This window comes from Microtus pennsylvanicus, chromosome 1, assembly GCF_037038515.1.
Source record: "Microtus pennsylvanicus isolate mMicPen1 chromosome 1, mMicPen1.hap1, whole genome shotgun sequence".
Lineage (NCBI taxonomy): Eukaryota > Metazoa > Chordata > Mammalia > Rodentia > Cricetidae > Microtus > Microtus pennsylvanicus.
The window spans coordinates 86,662,803-86,674,445 of NC_134579.1; the positions used below are offsets into that span (position 1 = coordinate 86,662,803).

Here is an 11,643-nt window from a genome sequence, read left to right on the forward strand (position 1 = left end):
GTTTTTTGTTTGTTTGTTTGATTTTGGTTCTGGGGGTTGACCCCAGGACCTCGCACGCACACATGGGAGCCAAAAACTCTCTCCTGCTGAATCAGAACCTCAACCTCGTATACTTTGGCAAGAAGTGGGGATAGCCCTGGCTGGCTCAAATTCGTTATGTAGGCTAGGCTGGCCTCAAATTCACAAAGCTCTACCTGCCTCTGCTTCCGGGAGGGCTGGGTTTAAAGGCATATGCCACCACACTCTGTCAGTGGACACTTTTTATAAATGTAAAAGGGCCATATTCTGAGGCCTTCTGAGAGAGAGAGAGAAGAGCGCGGTAAAACCCATCCCGATCTGCTCTCTAGAGAGCTTTGCCTGTTGCGCACAAGTTTACCTTTTTTGCCCCAAAAGGACTAGTACTATTTGCCGAGGTTGGGCCTTGTCTTTTGCCAAGATGCATTTTCCAAAGGGGAGAACGGACTCGTACTTTGGAAAACACCAAGTCCTGTTTGTTTTCTGTTTCTTGAGAAGCTAGCCCTGGAGCGGCTGGCAGCGGCGAGCACAGCTCTCCAGCGTTGTGTAATGGCCAGGGAATCACGTTGCACCCGCTGCTTCCACAGACTTGTAACTGCAATCCCAGCCAGCTCCGAGTCACGTGTCCGGGTCACGTGGCCTGCCAGACAGAGAAGCCGGCTGGCAATCATTAACTAATGCTTTCTCCCAGGGAGAAAAATGCAGGTTTTAAAGAGGCCGGGACTGCAGGATTGCAATAGAAGGTATCCGGGGTGGGTGGGTGACTTTTTCTCTCTTAAGTGCTTTCTAAAGGAGATGGAAGAGCCCGCAAGCACCCCCTTATTGCTTGCTTTCTTCTCTAGAATTGCAAACTTGTGCTACGCAGCTTGCTTTTCCAGACCCGCGGCAGCCAGGGCCAGAGTATCTGAACCTTGGATCCAGAATGCTGTCCCAGCGCTGTGAGGATTGGACCTCAGAGGAGTTCTGGGTTAAAACTCAAGGAAAGCCAGGTGTTCTGTGCCTTAGGAAGTTAGTTCCAGAAGTTCCCCCAGGAGCGAGAGGGTGGGAGGAGGCACGTGAGCCTGTGGGAGCATTTGTGGAGCTCTCATTACCCTGAAATCTTGCGGTTGATAAGACCAGACACTGCCTGCCAGGCGGTTTTCTTGCTCAACCTTTGGATTTAGAAGTTGCTTTCTCCTTCTCTGGGTTGGGCAGTGTTCCTTGGTGTTTTCGAAATCTGTGCAGCTGAGTTTGTTTGATTTTAGCATGGAAGTGACAATAATGGGCAGGATAAAAAGGGGCAAAGCTTTGTTGGAGGGAAGAGGATAAAATGCAGAGAAAGGGCCTTAGCAGTAAAACAAAAACAAACATAAAAAAAAACATGTGTTTTCAAAATCTCAGAGTTCTATTTTTCATACTGTGTAAAAAGTTTTTTTTTCTTCCCAAATACAGTGCAGTAAGGTTTTGGTCTTGTGTGGGTGGAGTGTGAGGTCAGCCCTGTCTACACAGCAAATCCCAGAACAGCCTCAACTGCACAGTAAGCCCCTGTCTCAAAAATAAATAAATAAAATGACCGTAGGTGTATCCTGTTGCCTATATAGCCCACCAGTTTTTAAATGTAGATAGCCGATTCAGTGATTCTGTGATCCCACGAGAATATGTTTGCAGGGTACTAATTCCCTTTCCCTTGGGTTTGTACCCAACAAAAAGACTTGCTTATTAAAAGTGGATTATTTATGAGCTATATTTGTTGTTCAAGAAACGCAGTGAAATTCCATGTTTCTTAAGTTCTCCAAAAGTAGTTTTACAAGAATAGGTTTCCATTCAATCTGTTGTTTTAAGACTGCAGTTAGAGCCGGGCGGTGGTGGCGCATGTCTTTAATCCTAGCACTTGGGAGGCAGAGGCAGGCGGATCTCTGTGAGTTCGAGACCAGCCTGGTCTACAAGAGCTAGTTCCAGGACAGGCTCCAAAACCACAGAGAAACCCTGTCTCGAAAAACCAAAAAAAAAAAAAAAAAAAAAAAAGACTGCAGTTAGAGTAGTTAGGAATAGTCTGTCTTAGTATGCTTTCAGCCGCTTGGATAAAACACCATGACCAAAATCTGCTAGTAGAGAAAAGAGTTTACTTCAAGTTTACAACTCTCTGGTCAACGCCATCGCTGAGGGAAGTCAGGGCAGCAGCTCAAGGCAGGAACCTAGCAGCCCAAATGGGGTAAGGATGCTGACTGGCTTGCTTCCCACGGCTTGCTCGGCCTGCTTTTGTATATAAACCCAAATCCACCTGCTCAGGGATGGCACCACCCACGTGGGTTGGGCCCTTCCCCCATCAATCAGTGTGAGATGAGGCTCACCTAACCCAGGCTGGTTTCTGTGTAACTCCTCATCCTCCTGCCTCCGCTTGCCAAGTGCTGAGATTACAGGCACGCACCCCTGTAGTTGGCCAGTGTTTCATCGTAGCTGCCCATCACCGAATTAATGGGAGAATGAAAGAATATGAAGAAAGATCCCGATGAAAAGGAAACGAACGTACTGTGGAAACGGGAGGCATCTTTGATTGAGCAAATCCAGTATGCTGTATTCCGTTGATAAGTTGAAGCGTACCAAAAAATGATCTAGACAGGCAAAGCCTGGCATGGTGGCTCACACCTGTAATCCCAGTGCTTGGGAGTTAGAGGCCAGAGGATCAGGGGTCAGCCAGCCAAGGTGACCAACTGCTTTAATCCAGCACTTGGGAGGCAGAGGCAGGTAGACCGCTGAGACCTCAAGGCCAGTTTGGCCTGTGTAGTTAGTTCTAGGTCAGCTGGGGCCACCCAGTGAGGTCCTGTCCTAAAAACAAAAGCAAAACAAACAAACAACAAACAAACGCTAAAAACAAAAACTCCACAAATGAACAACAACAAAGAGAGGTTCAGGAATTCAGTGTCAGCCTTGGCCAGTTTGAGGCTAGCCTGGGTTGAGACCAGGTAGCAACAAAACAAAACAAATCCCCATAGCAACCCATCTGGATGAGTTATGATAGAGATAGAATTTGTGAGACAAAGCTAGAAGCACACAGGGACGGCCGCAGAAATATGTCATTCTGAGGGGTGTTGTGTGCCCCGGCAGGAGTGACTGAGCTGCAGCCATGTGCGGTGAGTGGGGGCCTTCCACACTGGCTTCACCCCATCCCCCAGGAAATAACCATCTTCCTTCGGCATGGTCAGAACTGATAAGTTTTGAATCCCCAGTTAATGGAAATCTGCTGCCGATGTAATAAAGCCAATCAAACTGAATTATTAAATCCAGGTTTAATGAACAGAGCAAAGCAACTCCTGGGTGACTCTCAGGTGGGCAGGAGAAGAATCACGTGGCAAATATGGCTACCGGGTTTTTAGTAGCCTATAGGTGGGGTCTTGAGCAGCTCCAAGGAGGGGCAGACTTTGGGCTGGCTTTCGGAAGGGTGGAGTTTGAAGAGGGCAGCTGGGGGGGGGGGGTGCACTGAGGGTGGGGTTTGGAAGGGGAGGAGTGAGAGCCGAGATCCCAGACAAGGACTATTTGCTGTTTCGTTTGGCTTCTGTCCTGGACTCATGGATGAGTTACAAGGAGAACAGCAGCTGCTTTTCTCGCTGTGAGCGAGTGCTCAGACCCAGGGCTGTGGACACAGGTCTGCACGGGTTCCGCACATGACTTCCAGGCCTTCAGTTTCGTCAGCCGCTGTATTGAGTGCCTTTCTGTGCTTACAGGAAGAACACGAAGCACCCCACCATCTGTTACAGACCCCAGGTGCTTGGGCAGAGCATCCTTGCCGAGGAGAGTTGCTCGCCTCGTGGCCAGCTAAGAAGCAGGAGAAAAGAGTCGTGGCTCTTTAAGTGATTAAGAATCTCTTCAGCAGGGGGTGGTGGTACCACCAGCTGCCTTTTATCTCAGCACCGAGGAGGCAGAGACAGGCAGATCTCTGAGTTTGAGGCCAGCCTGATCTACAGAGTGAGTTCCAGGATAGCCAGGGCTGCACAGGGAAACCCTGTTTAAAAAAAAAAAAAAGAATCCCAGCCTGGCTCAGTGCTGTAGAGCGGTAGGAGCACTTGCTGTGCTATTCTTTATGGAGATCCAGGTTTGATTCCTGCACACACACACACACACACACACACACACACACACACACACGGTGGCTCACAACCACCCATAATTCCAGTGCCAGAGGATCTGATGTCCTCTTCTGACTTCTGTGGGTACCAGGTACATTGTGCACATACATATATTCAGGCAAAACATTCAAACACATAAATAAATGTGTGTGTGTGTGTGTGTGGAGAGAGAGAGAGAGAGAGAGAGAGAGAGAGAGAGAGAGAGAATGTGTTTTAATCCCTCCAACAAAGACTTGATAGCAGTGGATGGTTATATGACTCTCTGCCTATGCCCCTGAGTGGCCATGCCTTCATGGTGTGAACTTGGGTTTTAGTAGCGTCCTGGCAAATCTGCCCTGCACACTCAAATGTATCTTGGAGTTATTCTCAAGGGCTGGGGCTGTAGCTCGGTGCTGGAGTTCTTGCCTAGTTTGTATAAAGCATTACATTTAATCCTGAGCCGCCACCCTCCAAAACCTGGGATCCAAACAATTTAAATGCACTTGTGGTAAGCTTGCCTGGACATCTCATATGGGATAACTGTCCATTTTAAATATCAAATAATAAAAAGTCTCCGGTGGATTGCAGGACTAGCTTGTGGAAGGTTCCTCTTTGCGGACTGACACTAGGAAGATAAAGAATAGGGGAGCAGAGGGCCTCATTCCGGAATTCTGCCCAGCACCCTAACTCTCCCCCAGCGCCGCTTTCCTACTCACACTCTTTGCTTCTTGGGATGACCTTGAAGTGGCTGCATTTTGCTGGCTCTGTGAGGAGACCCCTGGGGTTCCGAGTGTCTGCTGTTGGGGAGAGCCTTTAAAGCTGGAGTTAAAACAAAACAAAACCCCCAAACCAAACATCTGATTCCTGGGAGAGAGGCACAGGGGAAGGGAAGGGGGTTAAGGGCTGGGGGTGGCAGATCTTCCCTTTCTCACTGCAGGTATGTGGCAGAAGTCTTGTTTCCAGTCTGTGTGCAAGCGGAGACTCTCCCGACCTCATTACCTTTAAAGTAGTCAGGGACTGGGGCCCACAGGCTGTGTCTAGATTAAAGGCCCCACTCCTTTCCCACAGGCAAAGGTGTCTCTGGGTTTTATCAGCTCGCGCCCCCAACCGTATCCACAGCGGGCGCCTTTCTCCCAGGCTCCCTCTAGCCATTGGCCTTCGCTCGGGCTCACACAGCAGAAGGACTCTCTTTGCTAAATCGCTCGCTCAGCTCGTCAGGACAGTGTCCTCCTTGACTTTAGAAAAGCCGAGGAGGAAGGAGCCTGGGAGCCCAGACGCACTAATTAACGGAGTGGAAGGAGCACAAGAACAGGCAGCAACAGCTCCCGTCCTGCTCGCCCGATGGTGCCGGAGGAATCCTGAGTCCCGACTCAACTAGGTTCCAGCTCAGGGCAAGAAAGGTGTGTGGGCACTGCTTCACCAGCGCAGGGCTCTTTAGCGTCAAGGTCACTGACTGGGGGTGGGAGAAAGGAGCTGAGCCCTGAAGGTTTTTTAGCAGCCTCCCTGGCCACCACATAGTCAGTTACTTTCTTCCCCAAAGCTGTGATAAACATACATGTCTTCTGGTCTGGCAGTGTGGCTCAGGGTGCAATGTTTCCCTAGCACGTGATGATTGAAGTCTGTATCCCAGTCTGGTTCCTAAAACGCTCTGCGACTGTGGACAAGTTCCTTTGCCTCTCTGTACCTCAGTTTCCTTACTTGGAATGTGGAATCAGAGCATCCATACTATTCTTTTGTAACGGAAGTTACAAAATATTGAAAATGAAGCCACAAGAAATGTACTGCACAGGAAGTGAGGACAGACCTTTGGACAAGTCATATTTTTGTGAAATAGAAAAAGATAGGTCTGACCAAACTCTCCAAATTCTGTCAAACTTGATTTATCAACATGGACATGATAAGTATTGGATCCCCGGTTACTGGGGATGTAATTAGCCGAATCAAACCGAATTAATAAATCCAGATTTAATAAACAACAAGCAGAGCAGAGTACTCCCAGGTGACCCTCAGAAGGCAGAAGGGAGAGTGTGAGAGTTTGTGGCAGCTCTATGGGCTTAAATAAGCAGTAGGCGGGGTCTTATGCATCTCAGGGGGAGGAGCCACCAATGGTGGGCTTTCTCAGGGGCGGGGTCTGGAATGGGGCTGGGTGGAGCTTCCCAATAGGAAATAGCATCAACTATATTTGTTTAGGCTTTATGGGTTTGTTTGTTTTTTACAACAAGGTTTCAGGTCCCAGACTGGTTCCAATTTTGCAAGCTGAGGTAGAACTGAAGTCCTCCTGCCTATACCACCCAAGTGCTGGGATTACAGGCCTGCACCACCACCTCTGGCGCCCTCCTTTTTTTTCCAATTCAAAATTTACAATGTGGGTGTTTTGCCTGCAAGTATGTTTGTGTACTTCATGCGTGCAGTATCTGTGGAGGCCGGAAGAGGGCGTCAGATCTCCTGTAACTGAAGTCAGAGTTAGGAGCTGCCGTGTGGGTGCTGGGAATGAGACCCAGGTTCTGTGCAAGAGCAGCTAGGGCTCTTAACTGCGGAACCATCTCTCCAGCACCTCCCTTTGTTTTTTGAGACAGGGTCTACACTGTAGCCCAGGTTGACCTACAGTTCACAGTAGCCAAGTCTGGCCTTGAACTCAAGATGATCCTCCTGCCTTAGCCTCCTTAAATGAATGCTGGTGGACTACAAGAGCAAATCATCATGCCGTGCTAAGAATCAACTTTATCATTTCTGTGTGTGTGTGTGGGGGGGTGCTGAGGAGGAACTTGGGATCTTGTGGATAATGAGTAAATGACCACTGAGTCATCCCCATCCTTCCCTGTGGCTTTCCTGGGAGGAAGAAATGCCTTCTCCTTAAGGAACTTCCCAGTCCAAAGCTCTGCTGAGAATGCTGGGGTCCCCACCAGCCACCACTCTACTGCCTCAGGGGTTGACTGGCCATTGGCTCCTGGGTCTGCTAGTCTTAAGCCCTGAGAGGTTTCACAAACAATTTAACCCTATCATGTTCAGGAAAGGCATTCCACAAAGGGGAAAGAATTTCGTCTTACTATGTAGCCCGAGCTGGCCTCCTTACCGCGGATCCTCGGGGTGTCATATTACAGGTATGTCCCAATTTTATTATTATCTTTTTGTTTGTTTGTTTCAAGATAGGGTCTGTCTGTGTTGCAGCCCTGGCTGTTCTCGAACTCACTCTGTAGACAAGGCTGGCTTCAAACTCACAGAGATCCACCTGCCTTCCCTGTGCAGAGATTAAAGACCCACCACCCCTGGCTAGAATCACCTATTTTAAAGGCAGGATTTTGCTCTGTAGCCGAAGGGAGCAGAGGTGGGGGTGTGGGGGGAGGGAGGAGCTCCAAGTTGTGGCAATGCTCTCACCTCAGCCTCCCAAGAGGTAGGAGAAAAGATAATTTAAGAAGAAAAGAAAGAGAGAGTGGGAAGGAGGGAGAATCAGGAGAACAAGGAGCAAGCTGTCCTGGAATGCTTCTGCAGGACTAAGGGTTAGTGTGTGATGTGGAAAGGTGGCCTTGGCCAAGTCGCCAGGAACCAGCCAGAGGCAGAAAAACATGGACTACCCCGTCTTGCCACTTTGAAGATGGGGGTAGGTCAGTTTGAATTTGCCTGACTTCGAAGCGCAGGGAGCGGTGGATATGAAACAATGCGGGAGATGTCATTTTCTACAGGGAGATTTTCTGCCTTAACAGTGGTTTTTAACACTTATTTATGAGTGTATATGTGTCACGGTGTGCCTGTGTGCCTGCGCATGCGCGTATGGGAGCAGGGGGCACACATGCCACGCAGGGCACAGATGGTGGCGATCAGAGGGCAACTTCGTGGAGTGGATTCTAGGAATTGAATTCGGATCTTTACCTCTCCAGCCCTGGGACTTTTTTCTTTTTTAAAATTTATCCATCTTCATTTTATGTGTTGGAGTGTTTTGCCTGTGTGTGTATATATGTACCACATGTGTGTCTGGTGGCCATGGAGTCCAGGAGGTGGCATCAGATCCCCGGGAATTGGTGTCACCGGCATTTGTGAGCTCCATGTGGGTACTTGGAACTGAACTTGGGTCCACTGCAAGAGCAGCCGGGGCTCTTAAGCATCTCTTCAACCCCGCTGAGAACTTCAATGTAGAAAAATCCTGTCTTCTTGGTGGGAAAATTCACCCGTGAGCATGATACACGCGAAGTCGGAGCATCTGCCTTGGCTTCAGGACACTCCAGTTAGGCGGAAGAGGATTTGAGAGTTGCTAGCATGAACCCCTCCCTGGCAACCGGAATGACAACAGCACCTTCACTAAGCACCGCCTTGCACAACTTAACCTGCTTCCTAGCCAAGGCTCTCTCTCCTGCGTGAACAGTCTTGCCAGGCCTGGAAGCCTCTTGGGTACTTCCCCCACAAGTGTGACATGGGAAGTTCAGATCCGTAAACACTGGGATCATTTTAAAAGTTCTGAGGGCACAAACAGATGGTGTGGTTTCGACCCAGACGGCCTCATTCCGGCATCTTCGGCAGACAATAAGAGTGACTTCCTCCAAGGTCCTCAGGCGATACCCAGGGCCCAGAGCTCTATAGCTGGAATCAGCCATGGCCAGCTGTGGACCACGCAGGAAAGCAGGCCTGACCTTCTGCCCCTCAGTTCCCTTTCCTCTTCCTTACTCTGACCAGCAATATCCAAGGCCTTGGAATTCTAGCCAAATCTATTGGCCAGTGGAGAAGAATGAAGGCGTTGAGGCTGCAAGATGACTTATTTAATTTTTTTTTGATTATTTATTTTTACTTTGCGTATGTGAATGTTTGCCTGAATGAATGTATGTGCGCCACATGTGTGCAATTCCCATTAAGGATAGAAGCGGGTTTAAGAGCCCCAGAAGAGGGTTTAAGAGCACTCAGCATATGCCATAAGTCACCTTGGGGCTGGAGAGATGGCTCAGAGGTTAAGAGCACTACCTGCTCTTCCAGAGGTCCTGAGCTCAATTCCCAGCAACCACGTGGTAGCTCACAACCATCTATAGTGAGATCTGGTGCTCTCTTCTGGAGTGCAGACAAACAGGAAGGCCTGTATACATAATAAATAAATCTTAAAAAAAAAAGGTGCCAGTCAGTGGTGGCGCACGACTTTAATCCCAGCTCTCTGGAGGCAGAGGCAGGCGGATCTCTGTGAGTTCGAGACCAGCCTGGTCTACAAGAGCTAGTTCCAGGACAGGCTCCAAAACCACAGAGAAACCCTGTCTCGAAAAAAACCAAAAAAATAAAAATAAAAAAATAAAGGCCCGGATACTTATCTATGGACATGTGTGTGCTGAGAATTGAACCCTGGTCCTCTGGAAGCAGTCAGTGCTTTTAATCACTGAGCCATCTCTCCAGCCCCAGGGTGACTGATGGCATATGCTGAGTGCTTTTATTAAAAGGCTCTGGCATAGGCAAGGCAACCGCTTTCCTGTGGAAGCTCTTCCCCAGCCCTTTCCAAAAATCGGAGACAGAGTCAATCTGTAGCCCAGGCTGGCCCGGAACTCCCTTTCCTACTTACTACCTTTTCTCAAGAGTGCTACATGCCCTGCTTAATTTTTTTTTTTTATTTTGAAATAATGTTGGGCTCACAGACAGGTAAAACTGGCACACAAGGCTTTCATGTACTCCTCACTCAGCTTCCTCTAGTGTTTGAATCTGTAATGCTGGCATGTCCCAAACCAAGACATTAGCTTTGATAAATTACCTTTATTTATTTATTTATTTAATTTATTTATTTTTAAAACAGGGTTGCTTTGTATAGCCACGGCTGTCTTGGAACTCACTTTGTAGATCAGGTTGGCCTCGGAGAACTCAGAGAGCCACCTTTCTCTCCCTCCTAAATGCTGGGATTAGAGGTATGTACCACCACCGCCTGGCGAATTACTGTTATTTAAAGTACACCAATTTTCCACTGACGTCCATCCTCGCTGTCTCTCATCACTTTCTCTTTGTGGCACTGGGCATGGAACCATGGGCTCTGCTCACACCAGCACCTAGGGAGGCTCTCGAGGCCGAGGATACCCCAACCCTGATGTCTTCCCAACTCCCCATTCCTGGACTGACTTGGGAATCCCACAAGGCATTTAGCTACTTAATTTGGTCTCTTCCAGGAGGTGACAGTTTCTAGGCCTCTTTGTTCGAGATTTGTCACCGCTCATTATGTTGTGGGCTGTCCCTCCATTAGGGGTTGTCTTCCTCCACTGAAAGCCGCCGACCAAAGCTCCGCTCTGCATCCCAACCCCCTCAGGCATCGAGAGTCCAGCTCCCTTCAATCCCTTCTTCACCCGTCTGTACTTGCTGTTCCTGATCAAGGCAACACGACCCAAACAAACATCTTCTCTGGTTCCTGAGCAGCTGACACTTTCCAAACTGTTTTCTTGCCACCGGATCCCGCAGATGCATACACCGAACAGCTCATGGGCACCGTGAACAGCCGAACAAATCCTCTCGCAGCTTAGCCCGCTCTTCTTCCTGCGCTCCGTCCCAGGAAACCGCGCCACCAAGCCCATCAGAAACTGGCAACAGGAGAACCCAGAGTGTGGTTCCAACTTCTGGCCACCAGTTTCCCAACATGAAAAATGGCCTCAGCTGTCTGACCTTACAGGCTTGCTTTTTGGCTAATGATGGTGCTAGTTATGAAAAGCAGTAGGTTTTTATCACTAACCCTCGTCTGCTATGCCCTTATTTTCCTACACTTCCCAAACACATTTTGCATCTGATTTAATTTCCTTGGTCCTCTGATTATTTCTGCTGGGAGGTTTTCCTCCTGACACAGGCTAACAATGACGGAAGTGCTAAGATACTAAGTAGACAGGGATCAGAAGAACATACTGGAATTCTTACTTAGCTTCTTCTTTTCAATCTCCTATTCAGCCTTTTATTTTTGTGTATGTTATAACTGATTCCATAAAAAGTTTGAAATAAATACATTCTTGCTGCTTAACAACTTTTCAGTTAACGAACGATGTATACATACTGCTGGTTCCATAAGATTATAGTAGAGCTGCTGGGGCAATGGTGCACACTCCTTATTCTCCTCTAAGTCCTCCGGAGGTAGGGGCAGGCAGATCTCTCTGAGTTCCAGGCCAGCGATGGCTACATAGTGAGACTGTCTCCCAATCAAACCCAAACCAAACTAAACGAGATTATAATGGGGCTGAAAACTCACTGCCACACTGTGTAGGGTAGCAGGTGTGACCTTAGAGAGGAACATATAGGACTGGCCTCGAACTTGTGATCCTCCTGCCTCTAATATAGGTGAAGATGCCACTGTAAGCAAACCGTTGGTCATTTTGCCAGTTACATGGAAGTACAGTACAGACAGCCCCACACAGTAAGTAGTACTTGATGATTACACACAAGGGCCACTTGCTCATGTACTTGTTACATTTTATATATATATTCAGTTTGTGTATAAGTGTATGAGTATGTGCATGTGAGTGCAGTACCCACGGAGGCCAGAAGAGGGTGCTGGATCCCTGGAGCTTGACTTAACAGCAGACTGTTGCGAGTTACCTGATATGGGTTTTGGGAGCTG

At 48.5% G+C, this 11,643-nt stretch overlaps 1 long non-coding RNA gene across 2 annotated transcripts; it reads left to right on the forward strand.

The window, feature by feature from the left end:
- Window positions 1-669: 669 nt before the first annotated feature.
- Window positions 670-11,013, forward strand: LOC142849548 (uncharacterized). 2 transcript variants are annotated; one of them, XR_012910588.1, is made up of 5 exons: window positions 670-758; window positions 5,339-5,497; window positions 7,107-7,198; window positions 9,853-9,961; window positions 10,217-11,013. It is a non-coding gene; the product is annotated as an uncharacterized LOC142849548 (long non-coding RNA). The 2 variants fall into 2 exon arrangements; XR_012910587.1 differs by lacking the exon at window positions 670-758 and having other exon boundaries at window positions 3,505-5,497.
- Window positions 11,014-11,643: the final 630 nt, after the last annotated feature.